Genomic DNA, 20,846 nt, shown 5'->3' with positions numbered 1-20,846 from the left:
TCCAAGAAATACAGAGGGACTATGGCTATGAGAAAACTAAAAATGAGAATAAAATTAAAAAGATGTTAATTATGAGGCCGACCGTACCTGGGTATAGATTCCGATTTGTTAACGGCGGCCGCCGTATTTAATTTTTGGTTCGTTCTTCTCTCTCCTTACTCCTTCACACTCACGTTTATCACTCTCGTTTATAATAATTATTTCATCGTATTATTTTATTCATATTATCAGGAAAAAAGTATATTCATTTTTCACTTCATTGACGTTGTCCAACCATTGACATGTATTTAAATTTTTAGCTTCTTTGTTTTGCGTTTAAGTAGGTCGGCAAAAAGGCGGGTGATATGAGAATAAAAATGAGGTTGAATAGAGTAGATAGTATGAAAGAAAAGCGAGCGAGATGGATGAATATGAATGATAATGAATGAAAAAGGGCGCGAACAGGTACCATTCGATTTCCAATCCAAAAAAATATTGTAAGGCAAATATATACATAAACGCAATATTTCACCGACAAAATCGCAATTTTAATGTTTTTCATACTTTAAGATGAGCTCTTGGTGACCGGGACGTCACGTTTGCATATCGTTGGAAGCGTTTCGCGAGTGAAGTACGACTGTCGGCCTTTGACTATCATTTCTGACTTTTGTATTGCTTTAATGGACCCATCCGATATAGACATTTGATTCTAAAAACGAACCTGAATGATTGATACCATTATTTAAAAAATGTCATCTAGCCTATCACCAGATATCGGAAACGTTATGTTATTTAACAGGTGATAATGTATGTTGTTGAAATACATTAATTAATTGACAAAAATTGAGTCAATACATACAGAATTGTTAATAAAATGATAGACGAGGATTTTAACGTCGTAAACGAGATAAAATTTTATTTTATGCATAATGATTATTGTGAGATTAAAAAAAAATTAAGGCTCCATAAACAAGCATTCAAATATATAAACCAAATTTCAAGCTTGCGCAGTATTGATCTCCAACGGTAGGAAAGGGACAGTTCAGTTAACCTACTTATTGTTCGAGCCAATTATAGTTAAAACTTACTAATGAACCTTTATCGACGAAAATAAGTTACAATTTGCAACAGTTGCTTCAAGCTTCTCAACAAGGTCCAACTCATACGGAGCCAATTTATATTATGCTGTAAAGTTCATCAAACTTGCTAGTGCAATATTATAACTTTCCCGATGTTATTACAAGGTTAAATAATAAATAAGGCACCGGTTTGCTGGTTATTCTGGTGATGGAGATGGAGGAATGTAGTGACCTTGCGCTTCGCTTGGATCACCTTGGTGGGGGCACTATCATATGGTTCATTATATAATTGTCGTAGTCTTTCTTGTAATCTTTTAAGAACGGCAGAGAGCTGACTGCTATGACAAGAAGGTTTTATTGTCTATCTATGATCATTTCTGACTCTTGTAAATATTCGCTAATCACCTTCAGCCTTACCACGGTCTTGCATTAGCAGTATCAAACTGACATATTCGCTATACCGTCTGCGTAACTTACTCTCTATACATCTCGCTTGCACAAATATGCGAGTACAAGCGAGATGTATCGAAAAGTTACGCACACACGCTAGCGAATACATCAGTATTAAACTGGTGGTAGCCAAACTGCTGTTTATGTGAATCTAGCTTAGTGATAATCTTAAAGATAGCTTATCGAAATTCAAATGTTGTACGCATACGAACACGTGACTCTTCGTTTGGATTGTCATTTGGCGATAAACGATTGTCATCTTGCCTACGGCCCCTGAACTGACAGCAAAACATTATCTGAAAGTACCGAAGTTCTCCAAAGTTGGGTTTGTTATAGTCCTTATTGAAATCGTTAACTTTATAGCTTTTGACAAAAGTTTCATTATGAATCTTTGCATGTTGAAGCGGATTTGCACCACTTTTTACACATAATAAGGTGGACATCCAAGTCATCGTCACTGTCCCAAGTACATACCATCTTTAAACATCAAGGTGATGTTCAGATTGTTACTGCGACTGAATTACTGCTGCAGCGTTAATATCGGCGCTGTATCTGGCAATAAATATAGATGATAGATTAAACGTCATAATCGCGGCAATAATGCGGCGGCGAACGTCACGAAAATTAACCGAACCAGCGCTCGTTTCAAGGTCGCAGCAGTCATATCGCAACAGTAATGTAACTGTAGGTGTCATCTATTGGGCATTGGCGTGTCGAGCACAATAGTCCATTTTTTCAGATTAGAAACTTAATAACCTCAAAAGTAGTAGTAGCTTTTTCCTGCAGCATTAAATCAGAGTAACTTCACACTGAATTACAGTCGTATCGTTTACATAATATTGTACTGCAATATTATATATCATAGATAGAAACCCTAACATTTCGGAAGATTAAGTTAATTACCGCTACTTTTGAGGTTAGAAAAATTCTTATCTTAAAACACGGGGCTTATGACGCTTATCTTATGTTCTTCTTCTTCCTCGTTTCTTTATGACAGAGTCGCGACCACATGCACGAGATCATTATTTTTGTGCACCAATGCTCCCCATTCTGCACAATTTTCCGCCTTGCTAATAATAAGCTCCTGTGTAGATCCCTGGCAGGCCTTCTCTATTGTGTCCACTCAGCGGGTTGGTGGATGTCCACTACCCCGTCCTCTATCCACCATGTTAACTATAATGCGCTTTTTGAATTTGTCCGGCTCTCATCTGGCTACGTGTACAAAGTAACTAAGGATCCGCTGGAGACAAATAGTTGATAATTATCTTATGTAATATCAAAAAACAAACTTTCTATTTGCCTACAGGGTGCCCCAAAATAACATTTAAAAAAATTACATCTCATCAACTGACATCTCTTAAAAATGTTATTTAAAATTAAAACTGCAATCATTTTACCGGAATAAAATGTACTAATCATATTAAAAATCTCTTTTGGCTTTGATACAATTTTATTATTAAAATTATCAACAATATGCACAGTGAATATCTGTCGGCGTATTTCCACCCTATAATGTTTGATCACTCCACACAATGGCGATTTATGATATTTGAGATAGCTTAACCGATATATAACACAACGGCAAACTAATTATAAACTACTAATGACACTATTAATGAATAATGACACTGTCAGGTGTCTCATTAAATCGTTTGAAGGACACGCTGTGACATAACCTGTAATTATACCCTTCAATGTAACTTTCATTATGATTTTATTGATGAATTCAAGAATAGGACAAGCACAGGATTATGAGAGGAACAATTTGTGGTAATGTTTCCATACAAACGTTCTCGACATTTTCCTCTGTGGATTTTGGCCCTAGTTGATATTTTTTTGTATATATGTTCAATATTACCGTTGCCTGGGTCTGTAGGTTTTGCTTTTTTTGATATACTGGCATTTTATAAAACTATGTCACTATAAACAGCACTAAAAACAGCCAAATAATGTGACGTAAACATATACTTACGCCTAGCATACAAAATCCGCAACAATAAACGCAAAATCGAAACGAGTCATTTACTGAACGAATCTGAACTTTCTAAACTAAGTAGATGATATTTACTATCACTGAGCATGTAAACCATTAACTTGTTTGTGGTAAATACGTAACTAGTGATCTATGTTTAATTTTTGTCAGAGATCAAGAGTAAATTCTTATCGAAAAAAATCAAAGCCGATCACCGTCACACGGTCGTGAAGTCTTGACTGGTACTGCACTTCCCTTTTCTTGTTCTGTCATATGTCTTCTAACAGGTAATATAGGTAGGACTTTGACAAGTCACTGAAGTTTCTAGAAATTTACGACAGAACTATAAAAAAAGTGTAGGGCGACAATTTTTATCTAATTTCCATGGCCACAATAATGTATATATTTTAAATGTCTGTTTGTTAACGAACACTTGTATAACATAGCCCGTTTCTATCTCAATATTAGGATAAAATAGATTAAATTTTATATGCGCATTGGATTTTAGACGATTTTATTTATTACGATCCCAATCCCCATTCCTTTGTTTTCTAGGCATCATTTATTTTATTAATTAAACGATATTACTATGGATTTTATATCTCTCAGCGTTATTTAGGTGAGGTGGAACAATTACAACTGGGCCATATATTATACGAATTTTAATGAAAACATAGTAAATATCACTATTAATTCGCTGTAAATCCATAAATGCTCTCAAATCCTTTTGTTAAATCTTACGAATTTAATACTTAGATTAATTAAAATACCAAAACAATATAAATTATTCATAAAATATCAGTCAAAAACCACTTTTAAACAAACCTACATAAAGGCTGTCCAAATGTTCATACGATATTCCATTATATAACATTTAAATCAACTACGACGATGTTTCTTAAAGTCAGATGATGACTATTAATTATTAATAATAATCAAAGTAAAAAAAATAACATTTGTTCTTATTTAATTCAGAAAGATTCTTTTTAACATTTACTGATTGTGTAGGCTTGGTCCTGCTCACGTCACATGAATCATCCTGTATATAATCATATAGCAAACACCCATGACTCAGGAACAAATATCTGTGTTCATCACACAAATAAATGACCTAACAGGGATTCTAACCCGGGACCATTGGCTTCAAAATGTGGTTTTGTTTTTGAATTTTTGCCTCTCTGCTTCACACTTCAAAAAAAAAAAAAAAAACTCATGAAATGTTCATATAGCGTGTAGTGGCACCAGTGACTGAAATAAACCTTATATTTTATTTGGCAGCCAAACCTGGATTTTCAGCAATAACATAAATAATAAGTTACAAGTATGCCAAAGAGCTATGGAACGGAGTATCCTAAATATTAAAAGAAGAGACAGGAAACGAAACGCGGATATCAGAAAAACACCCAATATAATAGACGCTTTGGAACACTGCAAACAACAGAAATGGAGATCGGATGGGCTGGTCATGTAGCACGCATGAGCAAACAGAAATGGACATATATAGTGACTACTTGGCCAGGACCACAACATAAACGAAAAAGAGCAAGACCAAGAAAGAGATGGACAGATGAAATAAATAGAGTAGCTGGCAGAGACTGGATGTCCAAAGCTAATGATAGAGTAGTATGGAATAAGATGGAGGAGGGATGAATAGAAAATACCGCAAAAGCAAGCATTATTTTTTCCCTTCCGATTAGATACAGGAACCGTCTCTCCCTCAGTGTGAGTGACGTGAAGGAATTGCTATTCCGTTTCCTTCCCGGCACGTTACATGTGACGAAATCAATACACGTGTGTGAATTTAATTTACAGTACATATGCTTTCCGTGCATATGTCGAAACTTTAGCCATAATCGTATGTACTGTAGGTATAGGTAATTAGCAACTCGTGTCGATTTAAAACACTCCCTTCGGTCGTGTTTTAATTTATAAATATTGTACTCCTATTATATTTACCTCATGTGTTCATAAGTTTTGAGAAGACGACAAAGTTATGAACGTAACGAAAATAAAACAAATAATTGTAGAAATGCGTCATACGAGTATCATATAATTATTTGTTTATTAGGATCACCAACAGAAGATACAATTCACACACTATAATTTACATACTAAAAGAGCACATTTATAATTGATCTCCCACTTAAAGGCAATCACAGCATGCATTATTTAAGTTAAGATTCAGAATAAGAGCTTAATATAAATGTGAATACTAATTAACAAAACACCTACTTAATACTAACAATAAAATTTCCACACAAAAGTAACTAAGTTAGCCGAGATAGCTGAGGTTGGCAACAGATAATAATTTGTTTTTAAATGAGGCTTCACTGTCGTGAAACACATCCAAAGAAGGGACATTATTAGTATGCTTGTTGTATAGGCCAGAGCGAGCCAGGCGAGAAATAATTATAACTGGTTTTGATCAACACACATAATTTATAAAAATAAATGTTGTCGCTTTCTAGATTTTCGTTAAAAGAGTTTTTTTTTAATAGGTTTTTGTTAGGTCATCTGACAGTGCTAGTGCTGGCACGCAACTTATATTATTTTAATTTATTATTGCAAGATTTGGATGAAATTTACGTCAGGTGTTTACGCCTCTCTCAACTAGACTTAAATCGACCGGGATATAAAACGAGAAACTAACCGTGAATCATTCAAAACTGCTGCACTGATTTAAACGTCGGAGGTAAATTTAATACTTAATACGCGATTAAGTCCCATTTGTGCTAGTTAATAATGCTCACTCCACTGCTCGAAAAAAGGTAAGTTTGTCGCCAAAAAACAATCTGGAAGATTTGGGTCAGGGCTCGACGTTACACTACTCGTAACTAAAAGGATTTTAAAATTACCTACAATTAGTATTCTGTCCAACAGTTCTGCACTCTGATTTTAACATATTTTCTTCGAAGATAAGAAAAAATACTACTACCTTCTTATGAACGTGTGTGCTTACATCATCAGTACGTATCAGGCAGGCCGTGACTTGTGCTTGATTGACGTGGTATAAATATGCATTACATTTTTTTACTTCAATATAAACCAGATCTCCATCTTTTAAGTCCTTCGTAAGTAAAATCAAGGACAAATGTATTCCCCTTTGGGTAACACAAAATAATTGCAATTCCGTTCTCTTTGATATCGCATCGGATATAGTCAGCGGCTTTACGCTTTCATTGATAAAATCGACAAAAATGCGATCGTAAAATGTCGTTTGCAAATTGAGGATTTTTTTAAACCACGACGGTGGCCAACTACCATACGGCCCGCCTGATGGTAAGCAGTCACCGTAGCCTATGGACTCCAGAGGTGTTACATGTGCGTTACTGACCCTTTAAAAATCTGTACACTCCTATTTTGAAGAACCTCATACTATAGACCCTCGGTTAAATTCCGGCAGGGAGCTCATTCCACAGCCGGAGCGTCCGCAGGAGGAATTTCCTCTTAAGCCGCACAATGCGCGACCATTTGGGTTCTAGGGTGTGAGGAGGAACACCCTGCCGACGGCGGGCGGTGCGGTGATAAACAGTAGCCGTGGGCATCATGTCAAACAATTCTTCAGAGCACAGCCCATTGTACAAGCGGTAGAACACCCATGAGGCAAAGTCTCTCCTTAGATTTAGATAGTATAGTAAGTAATAAGTTAAGACGATAGTTGTCGACCGCTTTTCCATACAACTTCACTACGTTCTTCCATACATCTGTATGGAGAAGCAGTAGTCTCCTTTCCTCCTAACAAATTAGTCACTTAGGTAAAAAAGCGGACCAAAGTTGTCTTTAGAATTTATGTACCAAAGCACTTTTTTAAATAAAAGAGTCAGCTAAGTAAACGGTTCCTTTCACTAATTCCACGAATGAAGGTACCTATAGTACCTTTGGACCTTTGGTACTGCTTTAGTATTGAAGCGTTATTAATGATAGCCAAAGCGCCGACCGCCTTATGATACCTTTCCGAGGAAAATTATATTTTATCCACTAACTAAACCAGAAAACACTAAAGTATTACATTTTTTGCAGCTAATTGAAACATGCATATTTAATTCACTCTCTAGTACAAAATACCCAAGTATTACAATTTATACGAACTTTATTATGTATATTTAGTTATTTAAATAAAAGTAAACAAAATCTACCCTCAAATGGCTCATTAAGCCAGTTGAGGGTACATGAAAACATTACAAAAACTGTCTATAAAATGACAGCACATATGGAGTCTCAATTACTGATTTTTATGACTGATGGTTAGGCTTCGACGCGTCGAAGTAGAAATAAAATAAAACAAAAATAAGCGTTTTCTAAAAATGTTTTTACACCACTCTAGTAAGTACTTCAAAATCCCTCACAATAGTATACATAAAATTTTAATCGCATGAGTAGAGCCGAAGCAACTAACAACTTTCGGATCAGTCCTCGTATAGATAACCAAATAATATTTTTTGTATGTACAGTCAGCGTCAAATACTTTGTAGCAGTCAAAGTGGCCAAATAGTTCGGTACACCATACTAAATATATGGTGTACCGAACTATTTGGCTACTTTGGTTGCTACAAAGTATTTGACGCTGACTGTACTAACACTATATGGGATTTGTGTCCGAATTAAACGATTTCAATTTCCAATCGAAAAAACAGCCTATTTTATTCGCTCTCTAATACGAAAAACCCGGGTATTGCATTTTCTCCTACCGAAAGGATGTGTACTCGTATCTCTGCCTAACGTGATTGACGTGTAAGGAATTGCAATTTCGCCCGCCTTTGATCTCGCAATAGTACGCGCGAAGAATTGACAAAATCTTTTCACATGTGTAATACAAGTTGCGCTTTCAAAGTGTTAATTAACAAGATTAAAGTATGATTAAATACTTAATGATACCTGTGTGTTGACACAGCATCAAACATAGCAGATTAGACTACACGTCAACAGTATCTACTCATTTTCTCATTCTGTAACAAGCAATTAAATAAGAGGCATGTCTCTATGTAGATCAATTACACTGTAGCAATTAATTTAATATAGTAGATACATACATACATATAATCACGCCTATTTCCCGAAGGGGTAGGCAGAGACCACGGATTTCCACTTGCTACGATCCTGACATACCTCTTTCGCTTCCTTCACTTTCATGACATTCCTCATACACGCTCGTCGGTTTAGGGTGTTCTTGACCTGGCCTTTCTTCAGGATTTCCCCGATTCGATCAGAGAAAGTCCGCCGAGGTCTACCCCTTCCAGCTCCCTCTTCTACTTCTCCCTTATACACTCTCTTTGTTAACCTTCTTTCACTCATTATTTCCACGTGTCCAAACCATCTCAACATACCTTTCTCAATTTTTGTCACTACATCATCTTCGTTCAGTCCACACTCTTCCCTTATTCTTCAATATAGTAGGTTGGCAGATAAGGTTTCAGGTTATTTTCCGTGCGTCATTTCGGATGTGGGTATATATATATAGTATGAATGGATTCAGTATTAAAGCATAAAAAATGGTGGTGATTGTAACTATGACGTCATAAATTCAGCGGTGCAAAGATTTTTGAACTGAAAACTTCTTTAGCAGCGATGTGCACTTTTTGTGATGGAGATAAATGTTAAACTCGCGACAGGTCACGTGATCGACAGATTCGTCAGATTTAAAATTTGTAAGACGGACACGTGGCCTGATCGATAAACTGTTACAATGTCATTGAAGCCAGTAGTTAAATTATTAATGTAATATAAATTGTCATGTTTGTGTACGATAGCGCAATAAAATATTGTATTTAACCACATAAATGATAGTACTTTTATACTGATAATTGAAGCAATTCGTGCTGCAAATTTATTCCCTAACCATTCCAAAATATCAAAAATGCACAACGTTAATATTCAAGTTTTCACTTCTGCCGGCACTCCCGGAGTGCAACCTGTTGTTTTTTTTTCTTTTAAACATACCGTGTGGGAATGGTGTGGGATATCAAATGAAAGGGATTTGCAAGTAGATTATAAATATATAACACACTATAACATTTTCACTATTTCGTTTAACAAATTATTAAAAAATGTCAAAAAAATGACAATTCAGAGTTGACTTTGAACTGTTCTCGATTAAATACCAAGAGACTCTGAATACCTATAAACGATTAAGCAGATATGTGTTCTTCATGGTCGTAAAAACCAGTATAAAACCATAACAAATCAATCAATAACAAATGTATCGCCAACAAACTGTCTCGCAGTTTGGCGAATATTTTGTTTTGTGGTACACATATTTTATATTTTAATGTTATAATAGAAACAAAAAAAATCTGAATCTGAATCCAAGTGGAACATGGTATATGTTTGATCGGAACCATATTGTCATAGGTATAAGGGTGACATACTAATAGAACACCCGACATTGAGTAATCACTTGTCGTCCGATGCCCGACATTAGGGACCAAATTGTCCCCGATTCTTCTTTTTCCGGGAATATTAATGCTAAGTTCTGGGAAATCTCTAAGTTACTTAACGAACATTTTGTAAGTGTAAAGAAGAGAAATTGGTTGTCGGTGTCAGTCTTGTAGTGCAACTCAAAATTGTAGAATTTAAATAAAATAAAACGAAAGGCGAAATATATAGTGGCAACACCAGTTGATTTGTCTGAACCATATCACAACAATGACTTTAATGACACATTTTTTTAAATAATATTTTTATTTTAAAATTTCTGTGTTAAACTAGTTATAAGCATAAAATTAATAAAAATAACGTAGTTAAGCTCGGACGATAACATAAAACGTGTTTTAAAGGCGCTTGGCCATAAAATAGGTAAAGTTAGCGGATTGTGATCGGATTTAAAGATGTTTATGAATGATCTGCTCAAGCGACGACCTCTAATAGATGAGTTGAGTATCCAAGTGATGGATAAGTACCTCTTAATAAATATCTTTATTAATAAATCAAAACATCAATGCAGACGTACCTAGTACTTTGGTCTAATTTATCTATTGTACTCGTAAAGTTTCGATGTCACATTAAAATATCCGATACGTATGTAAATGCCAAATGTCAAACAAAAGTAAACGACGCCCTTATGTGACAGAAGGTGATGGATGTTTGCATCATGTGTTGCCTGTAGAAGCTCAGTGGCGCCCTCGATGAATTTCTACAATTTTATGTACCACTATTCATGTCGTACATAAAATTGTAGAAAGTCGTGTACGCTACCTACCTATAACCACTATAGTCAACAAATCTCTAGAGACTTGCATATTCCCTGACGAGTGGAAAGTGGCGGTTATTAAACCTATTCCAAAAACCCCAAATCCTAATGACATCAAAGAACTCCGTCCAATTAGCATACTTCCTGTGGTATCAAAAGTATTGGAAAAAGTTGTTTGCGTTCAAATGACAGAGTATCTTGAAGAAAATAACATCCTGCCGAAAAAGCAGTCTGGTTTCAGAAAGTGCCGCAGCACTACTACGGCGCTGATAGATGTAGTTGATGATGTCCTAGCTGCACAAGACGCTGGTGAGGGAACAATACTGGTGTTACTTGACTTCTCTCGCGCATTTGACACGATTGACAATACCCTACTTTTATCCAAATTAGCCTTCTATGTTTTTGACAGCTTGGCTCTGAGATGGTTCTATAGTTACCTTAGCGATCGCACGCAGTATGTCAAAGTTTGTCGTGAGGATGGCACAGAGTTAATCTCAAACACATTACCTGTCACTAGAGGTGTTCCACAGGGCTCGATTCTGGGACCCATCCTGTTTAGTTTGTATAGTGCAGATCTAGTTGCTAATATACAAAATTGTAATTATCAAATGTACGCAGATGACATTCAATTATACATATCTTTTAAGGCAAGTGACACCAGCGTAGCTATAAAAAAACTTAACGAAGATTTATCCAATATAGTAAACTGGTGTGACCAGAATAATTTACAATTAAACCCGTCTAAGTCAAAATTCATGTTGCTAGGGACAAAGAAACAGGTCGAAATGATAGCAAGACAAAATCCTCAAGTTACATTAAAAGGATCTTTTCTAGAGAGAGTTGTAGAGGCTCGTAATTTAGGTCTGCTAATGGATGATTCTTTGAGATTTGAGAAACATATCTCGGAAACAATGCGCAACTGTTTTTATCGTCTCAAGGTGCTTTACAAAATCCGTGAGTGTCTCTCTGTCGACATGCGCATTAAGTTGTGCGAGGCACTCATACTTTCAAAACTTAATTATGCGGATGTAGTACTCTGCGGACGCTTAATGGCGCGAACTAAGAGAATGCTACAACGCATTCAAAACGCTTGTGCCCGTTTCTGCTTTCCCATTCCTCGACGTGCTCACATCACTCCTTATTTAAATCGATATGATCTTATGAACATGGCCTCCCGTAGATGTCTCCATTTTGCGACTTTACTTTTCGGAATTATAAAAAATAGAGAACCCTCTTACCTTTACGATAAAATTAACTTTTCCCGGCGTGCTATTAGACAAGCGACACGTCTTACACACCGCACAATACACCGCACGGCTGCCTTTCGTGGCAGCTTTCGCTTTGCTGCCACGAAGTGCTGGAACGACTTACCGCCACCAGTACGGAATTGTTTGTCGATCGCTTCTTTTAAACTTAAGCTTAGAAATTTTCTGCTGGATAAACAAAAGTGTAGTACTTAGGCAACCGTGCACATACACTCACACACATACGCACACACAAAGACACAACAAGTATATATATTAATTAAGATATGGGTTTATATATATAAATTAAGAACCTTAATTTAAGAATAATCTTCTGATTTTTTATTTTTATTTATTTCTTGTGTTTGTTCTTTATGTTCATTAAAAGATTAGTAAGTATTCGAATTCTATGTTTTTGTTACAAATGCTGTGTATATTTATTGTGTTAAGTATATTTTTTTGGATATTGGTAGCATCTAGTTTTTTTTTTTTAGTTCTAGTTCTAGGTTTAGTTCTAGTCTTATAATTAGTTTTAGTTTTACCAGGCTTCACTGAAAACCAGCGTCCCGTAGTGTGTCGTAAGACTAACTTCGGGACATCAAGCTGAGTGAAGACCTTTTAGCGCAATTTTCTGTGAGTATAATTAAATATTAATCTAAATTTTGTAACTTTTGTGCTAATAAATATTTCTTATTCTTATTCTTATTATTATTCTTACCTACGCAAGCTAAGTACGTAAGTAAATATTATTTATTTTGCACCATAAAGTTAAAAATAGGCAGGAAATAAAATAAAAAAACATTTAAAAGCTGGGTCAGGCAGTCTTATCGCTAAGAAGCGATCTCTTCCAGACAAACTTTTGGTAGCAGGAAACTATGAACTTACAACATTGAACGGACAGTGCCGATATACATATAATTCAACATAATAATACTTTAATAAATAAATAACTAAGTTGGCTAAATTAAGAAAACCCCTAAGAATGTCCTAATAACGTTACTACGGATTAGTTTTTTATATAAAACATCTTATTTCTTGGAACGCGATTGAAGACATAAATAGCTAATACCACGGTGACATAAAATGGATCGAGTGACACCTCATTCATCAAAATTTGTTTCGTACCTTCGTCACTGCAGTGGAATAAAATATACGTAAGCTTTTTATAAGAATACTTATAAACAATGTATTAATTAGGACAATTTTACACAGATCTACCTATGTGTTCCTGAGTTATGGATATTTTCGACGTATATAAGTATTTAAATAAATAAATGAATAATAACAAATAAACATTATAAGACATATCACACAAACGGTCGGGGTCCCACAGTAAGCTTAATAAGGCTTGTGTTGTGGGTACTATACCATACTCAGCTTTTTGTGAAACTAGTTCGATCTGTCCTATAATATATTTATTTATTTATTACTGAGCAAAGATTTAAATTATTTAACGTAAAACTCCATTAAAGCATTTTTTTTTCTTTTTTTTTTAATTTATTTAGGTAAACAAACAGTCACTACAAGAAAGGTTTAAATATAAAGTATTTTAAACACTGTATACAGTATGTGTGACCAACACCGTTCACCACTTATTAATTAGGTACGATTAGTTAGATTATTCAGAGCATTTTTTTTTAAGTTTTACAACACTGGAGCTTAAGGCTCCGGGAGGCATTGACATTGATAAATTCATGAAGAATTAATAATCTTTAACACTTAACAGTTAACAGTGCATGCAGTGTTACGTTAATATTAAATAGTTACTATTTTTTTCGCTTCATATCAGTAGATGTTACATTTAGCTATTGTCTCTAAGTACATCTATTACAAGCATCTATTCTTGTAAACCTTTCTACTTTTTGGAAGTCGGTAAAAGTGTACCAAATTCTTGAAGTCGGTAATTGATATTGACCAGTACCCTAATCCAGTGTAATGTGTAAGTATGTCATTGTGGAGAAGACATTGAGTGATCATATGTCATCCGCAGTCTGACATCTTGAACATATTGTCCAGATGCTCCTTTATATGCTATATTATTTGTGTCAAAGATATTACTAAAAGTAATTGGTATTTACCGTTCCGTGCTGTAGTTGGCTCAAAATTTATGGGTTTAACTTTTTTTGGGTGTCTGTCCGTCTTATTTAAGTCTTAAGTAATTTATTTATAAAGCTAATTTTCAAGTTATAAAAATGAAATTTATTTAACTATGCCGTTAAGAGCCCGCCAACGTGCTCACTAGCGCTACTGCTAAATAATAATAATAGTTGGTGTCACATTACTTTTAGAGTAAATTGTCTTATTACAAGGGGCCTCTACGTGTTGGCTTCGGCCCCACGCACGCCTTCAAAATGCCCGGGACCCCATGGTCCCGAGAATTTGTAAGAGACATACAAATAATAATAATAATAAAATTCTTTATTGTGCACTACTAAAGAAAAGCTCATATTACAAACAAAGACAGGACTTAAATTAGTAGGTAACAACAGGCGGACTTATCGCTATAAAGCGATCTCTTCCAGACAACCTTCAGATAGCTAACCGGTGGCAAGAAATAGACTATTGGGCAGTGCAAAACAACAATAATTGTGATTATTTAAGTTTAACGAAGGGGGAAGGGGGTTATCTATAAAAGGGGGCCGCTATGTACTGTATTTTGTATTTAAGTACCTTTTGAATAAATAATAATAGTTTATACGGATTCGTCAATCTAGGCCAAAGTTAAGTTAGTTTTGAGTTCATAGATCGACGAATCTAGCAACATAAAAACTAGTTTGATGTATTCAAAAGGTACTTAAGTACAAAATAAAGTACGCAGCTGCCCCCTTTTTTAAATATCTGTCGATAAATTTAAACAATTACAATTATATTCCAGTGGCGCTAGTAAGCACGTTGGTGGGCACTTAACAAATAAACAAAATCAATTTGAAATAAATATAAAATTCTTAATATTAATAAAAAAAGAATTACTTGACATCCGTTTTGTGTAAATTTAGATGCTCTTCGTATTCATAAAACGGGTGCTCAACAAGCCAGCGTTTTAGGCGACATTTAATTAAAACTGCCCCAGTTCGAGGTGCCGGTGATGCTGTCAGGCAGGTTGTTGTACACGGCGGGCCCCGTGGTTTGGGTGATTTTTTTTTGTTTACATTACATTGTATGTTTATCGAGCTTCCAAATCTACTTAAAATCGCTAAACTGAAACATAATTCAAGTTAGAATTCACATTACGATTATTGTTCGTATAAACGTTCCTATTTTTGTAAGTCGAAATAAATGTAGCATATTCTCGAATTCGGAAAGTGATATTGACCGGCAGTCGGCACGCTATTCTAATGTGTAATTAGTGTCCAGGTGCTCCTTTCTACTCGCTATATACTATTAACGTCAAAGAATTAAATTCTCGAAGCTATAATTGTATTTAGCGTGCTGGAATTGACAAACACCAAAAGTTACGGGTGTCTTGGATATTTGCCTGTCTTTTTTCTTATATTAGGTATTTATCGGGTTTCAAAAACTTGTTAATTTCGCTAAACTGAAACATTCTTAATTAAAGTAAGATACCGATTCCGATTAATTTATTCCTGCGTATAAAAAAAATACAATGGTTTGTGTTTAAATTTCTAATTAATGATTAGATAAACAATTAAACTTATAATATATTTACTTTTCTCTTAATCTTTTTCTTCCTTGCGTTGTCCCGGCATTTTTGCCATGGCTCACGGGAGCCTGGGGTTGACGCTTGACAACTAATCCCAAGAATTGGCGTAGGCGTTAGTTTTTACGAAAGCGACTGCCATCTGACCTTCCAACCCAGAGGGTAAACTAGGCCCTATTGGGATTAGTCCGATGTTGTCCTTCGCCAAAAAACGACTGGTAAATATCAAATGATATTTCGTACATACGTTCCGAAACTCATTGCTACGAGCCGGGGTTTGAACCCGCGATCTCCGGATTGAAAGTCGCACGCTCTTACCGCTAGGCCAGCAGCGCTTCCTTTACTTTTCTCGTAATAAACTGGCAAAATTATCGGCATGTGAACGCCATTCCCCCTGTTTCCTTTTTCGTATAAACCTTCCTACCTTTTGGAAGTCGAAAAAAATGATATTGACCGGTACCCTATTTCAGTACAATCTGTAAGTATGTCATTTACAAAGGACATTGAGTAATCATGTGCCGTCCGTAACCCGACATGTTGGACAAATTGTTCAGATGCCCCTTTCGATGCTCCATTAATTTTGAACTTTGGACGGAAGTTCCTAAATTGCTTGAAGACGTTTTATTTTATGTATGTATAAAAATGGAGAACTTACGGAAGTCAATTCTGAATTAATTTGTTTTGATCTTGTTTTGACCGCACGAATTTTATTGCATTTTAGGTTTAAAGATCTTTATTTCTCATAAGAATACAAAAATATTCACTTACATGAGAATTTTTCTTTTTTTTTTTCATGCAAAATACATTTTAGCGGTGAGCGCACGCTTATTATAACAAAAAACGTAGGTACATGTATGACTTAAACTAAAAATCTAAAAGTTAAACTAAACAATAAAATAAAATAAAAACATTTTTGGTGGGTAAGTGAAATAACAAATCCGAACCGGCTGCCTCATAGTAACAGAGATAAGATAAGGCTACTACGTATTTACACGGATATAACGAGCGTGGAGGTGACAAAGCGCTTTCTCTAGTTTGGTTTTAATGTTCCGATAAATGATAATATTTATTTTCTTTAATTTTTGGTATTTTTGCGTAATATGGGTGTGGGGGATTTTACACGTACCAATCAGCGTAAACTATCTCCAAAGTACTATGAAAAAAAGATCATAATAGTAATACATTGTTAAATCAGGATCGATACATATCTGTTACCCCAAGAGACACCTTAAGACGAAAAAGGAGGGCCTCCGCGAAATCGCCTTTTCACACAAACGTATTTCTCATTTCTTTGTGGATATTAAGAGCCCATCGACGTGCTCACTAGCGCCACTGAAAAATAATTGTGATTGTTTAAATTTAACGATAGATATTGTAAAATGGGGCCACTATGTACTGTATTTTGTATTTAAGTACTTTTTGAATACATCAAACTATTTTCTATGTTGTTGGATTCGTCGATCTATGAACTCAAAACAAAAACGGCCGTTTTAACTTTGGACGCCTAGATTGACGAATCCAGCAACGTAAAAACTATTATGATGTATTCAAAAGGTACCTTAATACAAAATACAGTAAATAGCGGCCCCCTTTTTTTAATATTTATCGTTAAATTTAAAAATAACAATTATTTAGCAGTGGCGTTAGTGAGCACATTGATGGTCTCTTAACATTATTGAAAATATTTTGACACAATTTGATGTAAATCTACCACAACTATGAACTGACAAAAAAAAACGAAAAAATCAAACGTAGGGGACGTTTGATTTTTTCGTTTTTTTTATTATTATAAAAGTTAGGAGCTTTTAAAAAATTGTATGAAAACGGTTTCACGCTCCAAATTTTTACAATAATCAAAATATCTAAAAAAAGTCATACGTAGCCATAGCTATGGTTAATATACATCAAATTAAGTAAAAATATTTTCCAATAAATCAATAACCAAAGAGGGAAATGAGGACTACCTTTATATGGAGAAGGCAAAAAATAACATAGGTTAAATACAGTTAACATGCCTGTATCATTAAAAACGTACATGTAACTTCAGTAAATGTAATCAGTGCTCCAATTATGAATAACCTCGTAAGGCCCACGGCATCCAAATAAACCTATTTTCAATTTGGACCTTGACGTATAACAAATTGAGACGAAATTACTTTGTTTGAGAAAGCAACAAATCATATGTTATTTGGTGTATGGCTCTAATTTGATTGAAACAAGGTTCACTATTAGTAAGAATTACATTACTAATATTCTCATTCCTTCAACCTATTCCAATTTTCATTCATGTCATTTCAATCACAATAATTTACATAGAAATATAATTTACCGCCAGTCTTCTGGGTACCATAACAGATGATAGTGACCTGTACCCCTAATAGTGTAGATTTATTCTATACCGTAACGTGAGGTACGCGTTTGCGTTAAGTTTAGAAACCGCGCGCCAAGCGGAACGTTTTGGAAACTCAAAATCCCATACAAAATGAGACTTAACGCATACGCGTGCGTCACGTTTCGCTATCGAATAAATTTACACTAGGGGTACTGGGGAGCATTTTTTATTTATAAGTTTATTTTAAGTTTTAGAATAGGTGTAAGTACTAATAATTTTACTGTATATTGTCATTTTATGTCCCCTTTAAATTAAATAATAAAATTTACTACTTAAAACAATGTCTTTACTACTGATAGTGTCAGGGTTGTTTAGTTTATTTTTGAATAACAAGCATATCATAAAAAATATCTAAAAATATAAATCTACCTATTTAAATATCAAAAATACGAGCTACATAGTTCAAAGCCACTCGGGTGTTATATATTCTCGGAGATTTTAATTTAGCAAATTGCCAACCGTAAATTAAAAAATAACTTCTAAATTACGCCTTAACGATAACATCAAGCAAATATAATGAGTCTTATTTATATTGCTGTATTTTCGGCATATAAGGGTAATTAGGATTTATGTACCTTATATAATTTCACAAATTCATGCGGATGACAGTCAACTTGCTTAATTTATACAAAAATAAAATATCCAAATTCATCGCAGGGTCATCACAAAATCTAATTAAAAGACACAGTGATTCAATAAGATGATTGAAAAACAACATCCTACTACAATTTTTCTAGTCTAACTTTATTAACACGTTTGTACGTCTGCGAGCGATACTTTTTTTAAACATAGGAATTGTCTTGTCTATGTCACTTGCATTAAAAAACAAATCGAACTGATTTACGAAACTTGGTTCATTAGTATTAATACTATGGTGAAATACATACCACAAATATACCCACGCACATACACACACTGCTAAAATGATCTCCCTGTTGTAGTCGGGTAAAAACGGTGATCATTATATAAAATCCTGCCTAGTGAAATCAGTTTCGTTTTTGGACTGTCAAAATAATTAGCCACTAGGAATTTGTATGAAAAATAGAACATGTCTCCGTCCAATTATCTACTCTTTATAGTTTTATTCAATTTATTAAATATAAACTGTGTCAAAAATTACTGCTGTCTAGGTTTTACTGATAATTTTCTGGTCCTTTATTTCGTTCATGGTGTGAAATAATTTATTTTAACTACTGTCAATATTTACGATTATTATGACAATAGGGATTATCATATATACGAGTAGGTACCTAATCTGCTACCTATGTTTTATTAAAGTAGGACTAACATTTTTTATTAAAATTAAATAAAAGAAAGATCAGTCCTAAAAGCCCTCCTTTAATCTAATAAAAATATATACAATATTTTAGGACCTGTTTTTTTTGTTATATAAAAATAATTATGTGACGATTAATATGATAAATATATTTTTTATAATAATTTATTAATAATACAGGTTGAAGTTATTTAATGCGTCTTTATAGAAAAAAAACGAATGCTGTAATATCTTCCCTTGAATAGATATTGAAATTAAACCTACCATTAAATTAATTATTTTTATTTACTGTCAATAAAATAACAAATCAAACCTACCTTGGATTCAGTAAAATCACGACACATCCCACAAATCACTAACTTATCATCCACAGTTAAAAGTCAAACACTATTCAAAACAAAAAAAAAAACACAAACCACACCACTAAAAGTTTTCCCGCGATGTCTTTAAAAAATCACGCACGCATTCGGAATTCAAAAATCGCGATCTTCCATCGCCGAGGAACGAAACGACCGACCGCGTCGAGAAATGGAAACGCACTAGTGTTTGTTCGGGGCGGTAGAAAGAGAGGGCGGATCGCGAAATCTATAGAGATACGTGAAATACGGGAGCCGATTCGGTTCGACGTGGAGCATGTTTGTCAATGAGTCAGCGTTTGCGTTTCGATGACAATGAAGTTTGATGAGTTTTTTGACAAAGTGCTTTCCCTGTTGTTTCTAGCTGACAAATGTCAGATGCAACGGTTAGCTTTACTGAAAGGTGGAGTGCTACGTTTGGGTGATTGTTTGTTGGGGTTTTAAATGTTTTTCGTTTGCAAACTCGGACGGATGAAACTGAGCACTGACAATGTGTAGGCAATTGTATTTGCAATTGTTTACAAGTATACGAGTATTATTTGTTTCACACTAAGTACGGAATTTTCTTTAATAACACGGTAACATTACATTTATTTTTTCATTTCTCATGCTATTACAGTGGGTCGTTGTTGTTCTAAAAAGCATGCAGAAAATTTTACGTTTCTGCTCTAGAGTACTGTAGTACTTTTCTTTCTAAGTACTTTTTTTAGTTTATTTCCATTCTGATAATTAGTTCCCAATTCCATATATAACGATATTTTTACCTAAATTGTTAATTGAAAGTACCCTCAAAAATACAACTGAAGTTTAAACTTAGCCGTGTGTTTTTAAATGCACATGTATTTTACTTTCCTCGTACTCGAAACGAAAAGTAGAGTGTTTACGAGTAACTCAGGTGAAAGGTACCATTTCATCTCTTTGTTAAGAATTTACTATCGTTTAACACATTCACTGCTAGCGCGAGCTACGCGCTACGAGCGTAGCCGATAACATGGGAAAAACCGTATGTAGTGAAAAGCACTCACCAACAGAGAACCCGGCTAGCTAGCTAGCTAGTGAATGTGTTAGAATAAACTGTAATAAATAGTACTTTCCGGGTTACATCAGAAAGGATTCCGGGGTCCTTTTAGACAACCCTAAGCCTAAGAATTAGCACACTAAATTTTAGGAAAGCGGTTGCCATTTGACCTTTCGACCCAGAGGAAACTAAGCATTACTGGACTTAGACCGGTTACCTCGCGTTAGCTAAAAAGT

The 20,846-nt window shown here is 34.7% G+C and overlaps 1 protein-coding gene across 1 annotated transcript in view; it reads right to left on the bottom strand.

Annotated features, from left to right (window-relative positions):
* LOC133516497 (uncharacterized) overlaps positions 1-20,169 on the bottom strand; it is a 142,168-nt gene extending 121,999 nt beyond the window's left edge. The window contains exon 1 of the mRNA XM_061849484.1: positions 19,554-20,169. The gene's annotated coding sequence lies outside the window, so the exon portion shown is untranslated. The remainder of the gene's footprint in view (positions 1-19,553) is intronic.
* Positions 20,170-20,846: the final 677 nt, after the last annotated feature.

The sequence above is a fragment of the Cydia pomonella genome, chromosome 3 (assembly GCF_033807575.1).
Source record: "Cydia pomonella isolate Wapato2018A chromosome 3, ilCydPomo1, whole genome shotgun sequence".
In the NCBI taxonomy this organism is placed as follows: Eukaryota; Metazoa; Arthropoda; class Insecta; order Lepidoptera; family Tortricidae; genus Cydia; species Cydia pomonella.
This window is presented reverse-complemented; position numbering and strand designations above follow the sequence as displayed.